Here is a 14721-nt window from a genome sequence, read left to right as displayed (position 1 = left end):
CCCCACAGTAACCACCTGATATATGCAAGCTGTCATTAACATTATTATCTTCGGCAATCCCCTCAGGTCCCCTCCTGTTCTGGGAGCCTTTCTGTCCTCTCCATAAATCCCGCATTCTTAAAAAAGAAAAAAGTATTATTCTCCTAGTGGCTTGCATAGTGAAAGAAACAGAAAGAGAAGAAATGGTGAATGAATGAGATGTGTTCAAAAGCAAGGCCTGAAGAGCCACCAGAAAACACCAAGGTCAGTGGAGTGAGAGCAACATTAACACCCCACGTGCAGAGTCTTCCCTGGGAGGCTGACAGGCAGTTGGTAATTACACAGTCAGTTCATGTTTCAAGGAGAGAGGACTGCAATGGGGATAATTTAAGCGATAATCCACCCCGGCCGCCTTTTATGCCTAAACAGCACCCAGACGCCATCAAGAGAGAAGAGACCATTCCAGCTAACGCTTGTTTCTACTTCTGTACTGCCTGATCTCATTATCCTTTATCAACAGGTATAGCCTCGGGTAAAGCAAACCTCAGATTAGGAGTTACAAGATAAAAGCCACAAGATGGAAGGGGCCCAGAAATCATCTAAACTGAGAGTTTTCAAGCCACAAGATATTTTCTTAAAAGAAAAGTATGAACAAAAAAGTAAAAATGTGCAGATACTCAGACCACAGGAGAGATGGGATCCCAGAGCCCAGGCAGCTCAATCTACACCAGCCTACCTCTCCCCTCCATCCCTACGATGCCTCAGGAAGCAGAGTCTGAAAGCCCCTGGTAATGGCCTGTCCCTTAAATTTAGACATGAAAAATGAGGTCAGAAGGTGAGGGGCTTCCACAAAATTGCAGGGCTGCAGAGGCAAAGCTGTGACGGGCACACATCCAGTTTCCTAGTGGCCAGTCAGGTTCCCTTCGCCCCTGTACACTATCTTTCTGACTCACACACCAAAAAGATAAAGAAGAAAGTAAACTGTGTTGAAAAGCATGTGCCTCATCACAGGGAAAAAAATACATCAGTGGAAGGCTGGTAAGCACTGAAGTCTGGCACTGACAGCTTGGACTCCATTAATCTGCATTTGAACAAAATATCACCTCCATCTCTGACTGACTAGAGTTACCAAAACAGCTTTGTGAACATTAAAGCAAATTAAGCCCCCAAAATAATAACGACTTCACAGTGAATGCCTAACAGATTCCCATTTACAACTATATTGCATATGCATGCACACAATTACACTTTGGAGGAAGTTAAGCCACGTTAATGAGACTGGGGGGTGCTGAAAACAAGGGAGTGAATAGCCAACAAAATTAACTACAGTGACTAATGGATGAATTATAGTCTTCTGATGCCAGGCATGATTTAGTGTTCTGTTCACAGAACCCCAGCTTAGATCATCTGGTTGTACTTTAAAGACTCTATATTTTAAAATCAAAGGTCAAGTCAAGCTCTTCCTTCTTAGGCTTGTATGTTGTGGAGTTCAAGGTTCATATCAACACATGTAAATTATTTCCTAAAGTACCATAACTTTCCTCGGTTTGAGACACTTCATGCTGGGCTTAGGCTATAGCCATATAACCCAGAAGACTGGGTAAAATCCTGTGACCCCGAAGCCTGTGAGACCCCACTATCTGTGTTGCATTTTTACCTTTTCACTTTACAGTATCCAGAGATAAATTATCCAGTAGTTTGAAATAGTTTGTTTCCTGGTCTCATCTGCATCACATCCCTTAAGAGCATCTTACCTCCTCCAGCTTAAAAACCTTTCCGACATGTGGCTGGATGCACCCTTGTTGGCAGTACTGAAGGGCTGAAGACAGGCTCTTAGAGAAGACAGAAAAGTTCTCTTTTTTGTATCGACTATAGTACAGCCCCATGGCAGAGACATTCTTCAGAAGCAGAAGGTTGGCCGGCACAGAAGCAATGTTTCCTCCAGCAAATCCCACCACCACAATCCTGCCTTCCCACGCCAGGCTGAGGGGAAAGAGAAGGAGAAAAAGAAATCATTTTTTAAAAAGCAATGTTCATCTACACCCATTAGGATGGCTATTAAACATAAAAATTGTTAGTGAGGAAGTGAGGAAAGTAAATCTCTTGTGTGCTATTGGTGAGAGTATAAAATGGAACAACTACAGTGAAAAACACTATGAAGTTTCCACAAAAAATTAAAAATAGGTCCAGCAATTCCATTTCTAATATCTATATAAATTGAAAGCAGGATCTCAAAGAGATACTTGCATACCCATATTCACAGGTAGGAGTAGTGCAAGTGACCATCAACAGGTGAATGGGTAACCAAAATGTGGTACGTATATACAATGAAATATTATCAGCCTTAAAAAGGAAGGAAATCAACTGGGAGCGATGGCTCACACCTGGTGACAGAGCAAGATTCCTACTCAAAAAAAAAAATGGAAGGAAATTTTGTCACACACTATAACATGGATGAATCTTGAGGACATTATATTAAGTGAAATAAGTCAAACACAAAGGCAAGTACTATATGATTCTATTCATAAGAGGTATCTAAAGTAGTCAAATGCATAAAAATAGAAAGCAGAGTGGTGGCTACCAAGGGCTCGGATGAGGGAGGAATAGGGAGTCATTTAAAGGTTACAGAGTTTCCGATTTGCAAGAAGAAAGAGTTTTGGAGATCTGTCACACACACAATGTGATCTTAAAACTATTGAACTGTACACTCAAAAATGGTTAAGAGCCGGGTTCGGTGGCTCAGCCTGTAATCCTGCGCCTTTGGGAGGCTGAGGTGAGTGGATTGCCTGAGCCCCAGGATCGAGACCCGGCTGGGCAGCGAGACCTCATCTCTACAATTAATCAAAAAATCAGCTGGGCGTGGTAGCGCATGCCTGTAATTCCGGCTACTTGGAAGGCTGAGGCGGAAGGATCGCCGGAGCCCAGTAGGTTGAGGCTGCGGTGGCCGGGAGCGGCCACTGCACTCCAGTCTGGGTGACAGAGTGAGACTCCAACTCAAAAAAAAAAATGGTTAAGGTGGTAAATTTTATGTGTTTTTTACTACAATGAAAATAATAGAATGGAAAAAAAGCCATGTGCATTAATTCATAGAGACAGAAAGTAGAACAGAGGTTCCCAGGGGTTGGGAAAGGGGGAAGAAGCTGTTAATGTTTGACAGGTAAAGAGATTTTGTTGGGGAAGGTTAAACAATGCTATGAGTGTAATTATATTCATTTTGAATATTTATTTATAAATAGTCAATTAATGCCAATGAATTGCATACTTATAAATGGTTAAAAGGATAAATATTAGGTTATATATATTTTTATCACAATAAAAACCAACATGCATTAAACCCACAGCTAGGAATGCCCTTTGACCTTAAAAAGTGACAGGGTGAACCACCCTTTACTGCTATGTGTACCTCAGTAGAAAAATATAAAAAATAAGTCATAACCAAGGTATTAGGGAGCCAAATGAACTAGCCAGCTTTATAAGGGTACCCACTTCAGAATCAAGGCTGTCCATTCAACTGCCTGGACCACTCTGTGGAAGGGAATTGGGTATATAAACAAATGTCTCTCCATAGGTTGCACTTCAAGACAATTCAGTTTGAAGATTTTTACTTGGGAAGCAAGACTAAGAAGACAGATACTTTAATGAAGGATTATTTGTTTTACACAAAGACTTACTTTTAGATTCCTTTAAATCATGTGCTTTTTTAAAAACTTTCATTTTAAAGATATGGGGTGCAATTCAGGGTTAGGTATACAAATGGTCATTGTGTAGGTAAAGTTTGGGCCTCACTCTGGTCCCCATGTCACCTGGTTTGAGATCAGGTACCCTTATTGATGAAGTGTGCCTCTCCATCCCTCGCTCCCTCCCCTGAAGTCATCGGCTTCTTTAGAGAATTTTGAATGACCTACAAAAATCCCCACGTTTTCTACAACTCAGTATGAAAAGTACCGTACAGTACCATTGCTAGGCAATGAGTTAGAAAAACAACTTTTGTGAACATCTTTGATATAAAATATGTGTATATTTGTTTTGTTTTTGCTTTTCTTCTTTAGAAATGAGAAACTGCTGTCAGAATATGATTATCCAGAAGGCAAGAAGGCAGGCAAGAGATGGTGAGTTTTACCAGCTCTCTTCCCTGGCTCCCCACATGACTCCCTCTGCTTCTGTAAGCCTAGTACCAGGCACAGGGCAGTCATGACCAAACAGTTTTACTGTCTGCCACTGGATCTCTTCTGTGGGTAGGCTGCTCTCTCTGCATCTGTTTCTTCTACTTTAAACTGCAATAAACCACAAAGTTACACTTGCCAGGATGACATGAGAAATGAAACCCATCTTATCCAAGCACTCCAGAATCTCTGAATTAAAAACAGAATGAAAATCGGTGTGATACAGCAGTCCCACTAGCTCTCCAGTGATTTTTTTTTTTTTCATAAAACAAGTCAAGGAAATATCTACCCTGCTGGCTGCTTCAGAAACCAGTAAGATCAGAAGAGCTTGTGCCTTGGAACACCATGATCTGGGGAAGGGGTAACTGCCACCCCGGCCATTCTAGTGTCTGAACAATGAGCTCAAGAATCCCCCACATCCGTGTATACCAAGCCATCAGTGGGGGCTGGCACAGCTGAATTGAACACATGTATAATTCTCTAAAGCATCTGACATTGCCAATGAGAGAGTCTGCAGTCATTTTCTGGATATTTTCCAGTGGGGTATTTTGTTTTTGCTATATTTAAGCATTTCCTGATTTTCTCTACTTCTGTTCCTTTTCACCCACCCACTCAGCTGTTCTGGTCGACGCTGATGCCTGCAGAGAAGTGAACAGCAATGACGAGAGAGGCAAGGCCAGAAGGAAGACAGATGCCGAGAGGTTCCAGCCCCAGCCCCGTGGGCCATGGCAATACCTGCGGAGAGCCTGGAGGAAGATGTCTCCCCCCACCATGTCGATGGCCACGTCCACCCCGCCTCCGTCCATCAGGCTCCTCACTGCCTCCTTCAGGCTGCCGTGACTGTAGTTGATGCTGGCCTGTGCACCTCTCTGCATGGCCAGTTTGCACTTCTCATCACTTCCAGCAACAGCTATTACCTGCACAAAAAGCACAAGGTTTCTGACAGTCCAGAACATGCCTGAAAGGGGGACTCCCCACCTGCCTGCCTCCAGCCAAAGGTGCTACTCCAGGAAACCAATGTGACCTTGCCGCCCTGACATCCACTCAAGTCCACATGTCAGGCCCAACACAGAGACCATCTCACTGGCCCCTCCCTGCCCCACTTGCCCCTCCGCACCCCACTAGCCATGAGGTCCACATTTCTAGGAATCCTGGAGCCCCAAGAGACATTCAGAAAGTCTCCTCCAAATGCAAGCAAAAACCACCATTTATTGAACACCTACTATGAGCCCAGTAGTAAGGATACAAGCTAGATACCAAGCTTAGAGTCAAGAAAGTAAGATATGGCAGAGGAATGGGGGAAATACAGAGGGATCTGGCAGTATAAACAAGAGGTGCCTAGTCTAGATCTAGAAGATCAGAGAAGGCTCCCAGAGGGTAAGACATGATTCAGTAGAGAGATCTTGAAGTCAGACAGACCTTAATTCAAACCCTGGCTTTGCCACTCACTAGCTGTTACCCAAGGCAAATTACTTAGTAAGAACTAACATGCTATGTTACTATTTGCCAAGCATCATTCTAAAAGTTTTACAGGTATTAATAACTCATTTAATCATAATGGCCTGTTGAAATATACACTATTGTCATCCTCATTTTACAGATGAAGAAACTGAGGCAGAAGAAATTAGGTAACTTGATCAAGGAAGGTCACAGAGTCAATGGGAGGCAGAGCGGGACCAGACCCAGGTCATTCATCTCCAGAATGCAAGCTTTTAACCTTTCTTCTACCTGCCAGCTTCTCTGGGTTTCAATTACTTCAACAGCAAAATAAGAAACTTTAAAAATTAAATGGAACATTGTATATAAAACACTTGGAAAATAAAATGTTAGATAAATTGAAGCTATTGATACATGTATACAATCATTTATTCCTGAATATTATGGGAAGGTCTAGTTACTCCCACTCTACAAATACAACAGAGACGTAGATTCCGACAGGCTAAGCAATTAACCCAGAGGAATCGAGGTAGCAGGTGTTAGAACAACTATTCAAACCCACTGCTGCCTTCCCACAAAGCCCATGCTCTTCACTCCATCACCCAAAGAGAAAACCCTGCCTAAGGCCCCACACAGGTGGCAGAGATGGCTGTGAGCCATCCTGGAGGAAGTTTGGATTTGGAAACCTCCAGAAAAGCTGCAAATACTCAAGCACTGCCTAGAGATGTCTCATCACCAGGCAGCACCCACCAGCCCAAGCACTTTGGCCCCAAAGTGATGCTCAGAATTTGCAATCAAACTCTCCAAGAACATCAGTGCCCATAAGAGATTCCAAACTCACTCAGAGTATTTGAAACTGAGCAGTGCCCTCAGAGACTCCCTGGTAGAACCCTCGAATAGCTGTTCACTAAGGTCTATTAGCACACGATGCCTCATGAGGCACACGTGGACCAGGGTCGGGCAGCCAGCTGGAATCCCAAGATTCTCACTAGGTCTCTGTGAGACCTGCAGTGAAGCATTTTCTCTCTCACTGCCTCACTTTCTTGATCTATGAAATAGGGATGATAACACCTCCATCTCCTGAGGGTTTTGTGAGGAACAAGGGTAAGATAATTGCTGAGAAGGCACTTGGAAGCAATATGAAATAGTGTGGAAGGAAGGTGTTATCCAAACGACCTGTTCCAAGCAGGAGGCATGGTAACACTATTTTTATTTTTGTTTGCTTTTGTTTCAAACCATTATTCTTCCTAAAGAAAATACTGCTTAGATTAATTTTAGTATATGAATTGGACTGAATTTTTCTAACCACTTAAAACATTTAAAACAAATGGTACAATTTTTATCTTTCTAGAAACATTAGACAGTCAATGGCTCTAGACAATGAAAACAGTTATGGTCTCTCCCCCAAAGAGGACCTAAAAGTCCATCTTTTTAACATGAAATGTGTTCATATCAGACCAAGCACGGTGGCTCACACCTGTAATTCCGGCACTTTGGGAGACCTAGATAGAAGGATTGCTTGAGACCAGTCTAGGCAACATAGCGAGACCTCATCTCTACAAAAAAACCAAAAAATTATCTGGGCATGGTGGCATGCAACTGTAGGCCCAGTTATTCCAGAGGCTGAGGTGGAGGGATCACCTGAGCCCAGGAGGCTGAGGGGCAGTGAGTCATAATTGTGCCACTGCACTTCAGCCTGGGTAACACAGTGAGACCTTGACTCAAAAAAAAGAAAACAAAATGTTCATATCACTTGAGGAGCCTCCTGGTATGTAAGATTGCTTTCAAAACTCACAGGTCCTTCCCAAAAAGAACTTAGGAGAAGAAAGGAGAGATGCCACCTACGGAAATTCCAGAACAATCCAATTATCTCCCAAACCATACATCCAGTTGCCTTCTGGATACTCCAGTTTCATGCTCCATAGCACCCAACATGTCCAAAACGGAGTTCACCATTCCTTCCTGTGCTCTCAGTCTCGGTAAATGGCAACCGCACAAGTTAATTTAGTTCGCTCCTTCCCACTCAATGTCTAATAATAAGAAGATTCTTTTTGGGGGAGATTCTTACTGCCATGCCACGCCTCCTCACAGGCATTCACATGTAACCTTAGAATTCTCAAAACTTCATGAAGAAGGCACCTTGTTTCAAATGAGAAAACTGGAAACAGAGCTGGAATCTGAGCCTGCGTCATAACTATGAAGTCCTTGCTCCTTTCACTATAACGGGATATTCTCCAGTCACCAAGTTCTGTTTTGTTTTTGTTTCTACTATGGTATCTCTCAATGCACCCCTCCACTGCCGTGGGTCAGGTACCCACCTCTCTGGCCTGGCTTGTTCCTAAAGCCTGTCCTAATACTTCCAGGCTACCTCTGACCTCGCCCCTGCCCCTCCACCCCATGGTCACCAAAGTGAACTTTTCAGAGTGCAAAGACGAGCATATCACTTTCATACTTTAAATCCTCAACAGCTCCTAATAGCTTCCAATAAATTTTCCAATTATTCAGCCCCACACAAGGTCTCTCAAGGTCTGATCTCTGTCCACCTCTCTGGACTCATCTTCCACCATTTCCCCGCAGGTCCTTGGCTCCAGAGATGCTGCTTGCAATTCCCTGAAGGCACCGCGCTAGTTCCCATTTCTCCAGCCTCTAATATGTCCTCCCACCACTAAAATAGCTTTCTCGTCCCTTCCACTTCTATTCAACTGCTACCAGGCCTTCCCCTTAAGTGTCCACCTTCTCCAAGAATTCCTCCTTTTCTGAACACACAGCCTCAGAGAGATGTCCCCATAGAGATACTTCTTTCATTATTTTAAACACTCATCATTCAAAGAAATAGTTCTCCAATGCCTACTATGTTCTAGGCACCATGCCGAGTGCCAGGACAACAGTAATGAACTAGACAGATGCCATCCCTGCCTTTATGAGGATTATGGTCCAGTAAGAGGGAGACATTAACCTAATAATGATACAAGTAGCGGGTTAACCACACACTGAGATGCATACTAAGACAGAGAAGTAGATGGTGCTACAAAATCATAAAGACATAGTAAGGGGAGGGGACTTGGCCTGAGGGACAGGGAATATTTCTCTGAAAAAGTGACATCTGAGTTTCCATCTAAGCACAGGGAGACAGCTCAGAGAATTACAGGTAGAGAAAACAGCATCTGCAGAAGCCATGAAGTGAGCCAGAGCATGTCTGGGTCTAGTAACTGGAAGGTTGAACAATTTACTTTCCAGCCCCCTTAGCTAGTCTATAAGCAAATACATGGCAGCAACCTGCTCTGGGTCACTTGATACTCCAGTGCCTTTCGCATGATTTTTCATCAGTGAGTGAATACATTCCATGTTTGAAAGTTGGAGTTATGATTTTTTTAAGTGGAGACTCTAACGTGCAAATACCTTGGCCTGAAGAACATTTGTTGCCACATCGATCACAGCAAGGCCTGTGGCTCCAGCTGCTGCCGTCACTAAAACAGTTTCTCTGTGCCAGAGGAAGATAGATGGATGTTACTCCAGAAACCTTTAAAAGTCATCCAGCAACATGATTCCACAGAAATGGTTGAACCAGGATATTTTCAAGTGCAAATGTCAGTCATTTCATGTAAACCTTCATATACATCTGTTCTCCAGCCTTTAGGGGTGGGTTATGGGTGTGACTTCTAGATCAGTGCTCGTTTGGTTCAGTTGTGAAGGCTTCCCAGGAAAAAGATGACTAACTCTCTCTAGGTGGCCCCTCCCTTATGTCAGTGGCAACCCTTCCCTTGAGCTACCACTCCAATTCATTCTTGAGGAATTTTGTCTTAAGATCCTTCTCATGCTAACACTGCCCAATTTTAGAAGATGGTGATCATGCAACGGCCACTCAACTAAACCCACCTCTCTGGACCTCTCTGGAGCAATTCTGAGGCTCAGCTTTCTGAAAAGATCAAGAGATGGTATGTATGCTTCAAGCAAAAAGGAAAACTTCAGCACTTTGAGTTTAAAACACCCTACTTGGCACATCCAACAAGGCCTCACAGAAGCGAATACCACAGGCATTCATTAAACACAGAGTAAAATGAGTTTCATAAAACCACCTCTCTCTAGACTTTAAGGTTTTCATAAGGTATCTACAGAGTGGTCAGGTTTGAGAGAGATTATTTTTTCATACCAGACAAGTTCAGTCTATCATTTCCTCTGGGACAAAAGGATGCTCCTACCATCACTAAGACCCCAATTCCAAGTGTCCCCCTCTCTTTGGCCAATCCTCAGCCAAAATGGACATGAGTTGAAGAGAAGGAAAGAGGTGGAAGCAAGGCCTCATTGGGCACTTATGACCTCAAGAAGGATAACATCTAGCCCTCTGTTGTGTACACATTCCTTACCCAGGCTGGGTACGGGCCCGCTGCTGTAGAGCCAAAATAGCAGTGCCATAAGCTATAGGTAGGGTAGCAGCTTCTTGTAGGGAGACCTTTTCTGGAATCTGCCACAGGTGCTATAAAAAGAAATAGTAGTGACTTACAGATTAAGCACATGTATCTGGTCATAAAGGTTGCTCAGTAAATATTATGATTTGATTGAGTAACTGATTTGCCAAGTGAAACACACGCTCATAACCAAGTCCAGTGAAGTCAAGACCAAGCAAGGTGTGGCTGTGTTCAGACCTCAAAACCCCAAGGCTGGCATCTAGCTCAGGAAGGAGCCAGCAGAGGGAGAATGGAACACAGGTCACTATACTGTAACAGGTGAATGGGAAGGCATGTGAACTTTACCTCAAAAAAAGCTGCAGAGGCCAGGCACGGTGGCTCACACCTGCAATCCCAGAAATTTGGGAGGTAAAGGTGAGAGGACTGCCTGAGCCCAGGGGGTTGAGACCAGCCTGGGCAACTTGTGAGACCTCATCTCTACAATAAATCAAAAAAATTAGCCAGGTATGGTGGCATATGTCTGAAGTTCCAGCTGCTCAGAAGGCTGAGGTAGAAAGGGTCACCTGCGCTCAGCAGGCCGATGCTGCAGTAGCCTTGGGTATGTCATTGCACTCCAGCCTAGGAGACAAAGTGACTCTGACTCAAAAAAAAAAATTTTTTTTAAAAGCTATGGAGAAAAATTGTGTAATGCATACCACCAGGGGGCACCATTCACATCCCGCACAACCACACCAGTCTACCCTGGCTGTCTCTGTTCCCAGGTTCTCTTTTCCAGAAGCTTTGTGGGGTAGGGGGAGAGAGGAAGCCCATTACATCCAGCTCAATGCCCCAAACCAGCTCTTCTAACAAAACTACCTAACTAGTCCAATTGGACAGCCAGTCCCGGGACTAAGAAAACAAAATGTCCTTCATTAAAATATTAAACACAAACAAAGCTCTGTGCAAAGGTTGTCACGCTAATAGAGAGAAGAGGGTTAGCATTTGGGGAAAAAAATGAAGTGCTTGGCTGAGAAACAAGATATGACCAAACAAATACAAAGAAAAAGAAGGGGAAGTGAAAATGAGGGATGGGTGAAAATTTAAAGAAAACAGAAGAGGAAAAAATACAAAACAAAAAAACCTTCAGGCATGACTCTTGAGCGGTAGTGGTACCTTCTGGTCAGTGATGCACTCTTCAGCCATACCATTAAAGTCAGTCACGCCAATAACTCTAGCGCCCTGAGGGGAAAATTGCATCAAGGACATGTTCAAATGCATGGTCTTTCATCTAACTTTCCCAGAATTCATCCAAAGAAAGACCAAAAATGCACATTTCAGTCCCATAAGACATGCATTGGCCTTAATCATCTATTCAGCCTTAATGTCTGTAAATAAAACAGCAATTCTCTCAATACCACCACTAGGTTCCCAAGCCGATCTGAGCACAATTTAGACAATGATGGACAGAGTAAGGGAAAGGCTGAGGTGAGTTAGAATCTTAATGTTAATTCCTTTCACAAGAGACTCAAACTTGAGAAGTTTCTCTCCTCTCAGTAACTAAAGACCGAGGCACCGCCTTTTATTCCTTATAAAAAGCTTAATGAAGCCAGGAACCTCCACCGACTTTCCCCAATTCAGAATTTGTTTGTTCCCCTTCTATCTGGGTTTCCCTCTGGTGTGTGTAGGCAAAAGCCAGTAGAAGCAAGACCCTCCGGCTACAAATGAGGATAGCACATTTCTTGTGGCTACATGTACATTGATTCCCTAGATTTGAACAAATTTACCTCTTTCACTGTGCTGACATCTGTGCCTGTCTCCAATACGGTCCCAGAAAACTCTATTCCTAAAACACATTGTTTAAAAATTAGGTTATCTCTAAACTCCAACACCATAGAGATGAGAAAACCCAGATCCAAAGGTTTTTTGGAGCTGAAGGTTTCGGGGTCCCTCCCTCACCCATCCCCAGGCGGAGCGGCAAGAGTGCTATGCAGAGCACAGGAAGGCAAACATAAGAGTTCATGATCACAACCTGAAAAGCTATAGCAGTCTCATTCTCACCATGGCACAAGTGAAAATTTCAAGAACGCATAAAAGCACTGAGAGACACAGGTGCAGCGAGTGGTCCTTCTGACCCTGATCCCTAGGTTCCTGAGCACTGTGGAAACCCAACTACAGTGTCCACCATGCTGTGTTTATCTTTTTCCACGTCTCCTCGGCTGGACTCAGGCTCTCAACGACATGATTTGTATAGACAGTACATGGCTCAACTGGATGAGTTGATGTTCCTCTTTCCCCTCCAAAGTTTCTGAATTTAATGATCAGATCTCTCCTACTTGAGTTGCCAGGGAATCACAGTTGAATATGACCTCTTTCCCCCACCCATATTTCAGCAAATAAAAACAGAAGGAAATGGTTCTAACTGTTGAGACACAACCAAGTACTGAAACTATTTTGCAATCACTGTATCCTTAATATTATATATGCATAAAATATGTGTATACTGTACACATGCTAAGTTATATTTTCATCTCTTTAAATAAATTTCAACAACAAAAATCAGTCTTTGGTCAGGCATGGTGGCTCACACCTGTAATCCCAGCACTTTGGGAGGCCAAGGCAGGAGAATTGCTTGAGCCCAGGAGTTCAAGGCCAGCCTAGGCAAAATAGCAAGACCTCGTCTCTACAAAAATATTTTTTAAAAATTAGCCAGGTAATGGTGGCACACCCAAATTCCCAGCTACTCAGGAAGCTGAAGCAGAACAATTGTCTAAGCTCAGGAGGTTAGGCCTATGGTATGATATAATCACGCCACTGTACTCCAGTCTGGGCGACAGAGAGACACTCTAACTAAAAAAAAAAAAAAAAAAAAATCAGGTTTTGTCCACATATTCATATCTAAAGGTAATCAGATTAGGTGTAATGAAAATCAGACACTGGGCTGCTGAGAAATGTATACACTAGTTTTCTTCTCTCTGATCCTTGGCATTAGGTTTCTTTGGGAGTGTGTTTGTGTGGCTGAAGGTTTTAGCTGCAAACAGATGTCTGCAATCCTTCAGTGAAGAAACAAAATCAAAGGACTACCAGGAAAGGCAAGGGAATGACTAGGGCCAATGATGATTCTGGGGAACATGATGTATGCAAATTCGCTTGTTCATTTATTAATTTTTTAAGTATTTACTGAGCATCCACTGTGAGCCAGGCATAATGCTAAGCTGGGGGACATGATATTGAGCAAGGCAGGTGTAGAGCTGGCCCTCACAAGGCTCATAATCCAGTGATTCTAATTAACTATGTGAGACTGGCGTGTCCAACAGATGCAGGCAAACACCACCAAAGCAGAGCTGAGATGAAGCACGTGGTTCTGTAAACTCTCTGTATCTTCTCTTCCTGAAGCTGTCATTGGGTCTTCCCATACTCACCAGGTGTGAAGGGAAGAGGGGGCTTTTCCTGATATTGACCACGGCAGACCAAGGTATCAGCAAAGTTAACTCCACAGAAGTGGACATCAACTCTGACCTACAAAGGAAACAGAGCAGCAAAGCAGAACAGTACATACTCATGGAAACAAAGTTCATTCATTTATAACAAAGTAGTTGCTGAACAACAGCTACCAGGGAGACCCCCAAAAACCCAGAATTTGTAAAAAAAAAAAAAAAAAATTTTATTTATTCTTGCTTGTTTAAATTTCAGTCACCTTCAAAGTGCTCTCCATTTGATGAAATACCCCCATTGAGATGCTTTTTCCACTGCTCAAAACAGTTTTTGAACTCATCAATTTTGATGCCTTTTAGTGCTTCTGTCATTTTGTGTTTCACCTCTTCCACATCAGCAAAATATTTCCCTTTGAGGACTTTTTTCATCCAGGGAAACAAAAAGAAGTCACTCAGAGAGGTTGGGTGAACAAGGAGGGTGGGGCACAGGGGTTATGTCGTTTTGGGTCAAAACCTGCTGAACACTCAGCACGGTGTGGGCAGGTGTGCTCGTAAATCACCCATCATGAAATGGGCAAACGCGTTGAAAGAATCTCCCCCCCCAAAATTAATTGAGAATGCTTCTCAACACTGGCTGGTACACAGATGCCCACTGGGTTCCTAGAACACTTACCTAGCAGGGGAACCCTGCACTACAATGGGTCCAAAAAATAATTCCAGGGTTTTTCTGGGGTCCCCTGTCATATATGCCAGGTACTGAAGTAACAGCCAGTATACATTCACAAGAAAAAATGGAAATAGTTTCTACCTTCATGGAGCTAAAAGTATAGTAGAAAAGACAGACATCAGCCAGATCATAATGAAGATACATGTGTTAAATTATAACTATAATACAAAATGTTAAAGATGGAAATATATGGTGCTGGGAAAGCACATACTGAGGAGACTTGACCCCTGAGAAAGAAACGCCTGAATTAACAACAGCTAAGAGTTCACTATTCAAAATAGGAAGGAAAAAGCTTAGCACAGACAAAAGCAATGGCATGAGCTAAGGCCCTGCAGGAGGGACAAAAACAAAAACAGTGAGCCTAGAGCACAAGCAGAAAGATGGAGCTAGAGAGAACAGGGGCCACACTACAAAAGGCTTTGTGGGTCTTACTAAGGATCTCAGTCTCCACACCAGGAACAATGGGAAGCCATTAAAAGGCTGTAGACAAGCCAGGCTCGGTGGCTCAGCCTGTAATCCCGCGCCTTTGGGAGGCTGAGTGAGTGGATTGCCTGAGCCCGCGGGTTCGAGACCCGTCTGGCAGCGAGACCTCGTCTCTA

The 14721-nt window shown here is 43.4% G+C and overlaps 1 long non-coding RNA gene across 1 annotated transcript in view; it reads right to left on the bottom strand.

Annotated features, from left to right (window-relative positions):
* Window positions 1-1729: 1729 nt before the first annotated feature.
* LOC103249349 overlaps window positions 1730-14721 on the bottom strand; it is a 15080-nt gene continuing 2088 nt past the window's right edge. The window contains exons 3-5 of the long non-coding RNA XR_503612.1: window positions 13384-13480; window positions 4961-5059; window positions 1730-1962 (exon numbers count right to left, since the gene is read on the bottom strand). This is a non-coding gene — a long non-coding RNA (uncharacterized LOC103249349). The remainder of the gene's footprint in view (window positions 1963-4960; window positions 5060-13383; window positions 13481-14721) is intronic.

This window comes from Carlito syrichta, unplaced genomic scaffold, assembly GCF_000164805.1.
Source record: "Carlito syrichta isolate Samal-C Ts95f unplaced genomic scaffold, Tarsius_syrichta-2.0.1 Scaffold120443, whole genome shotgun sequence".
NCBI classification, from domain to species: domain Eukaryota; kingdom Metazoa; phylum Chordata; class Mammalia; order Primates; family Tarsiidae; genus Carlito; species Carlito syrichta.
Note: the sequence above shows the minus strand (reverse complement) of the source record. Positions and strands in the feature narration are given on the sequence as shown.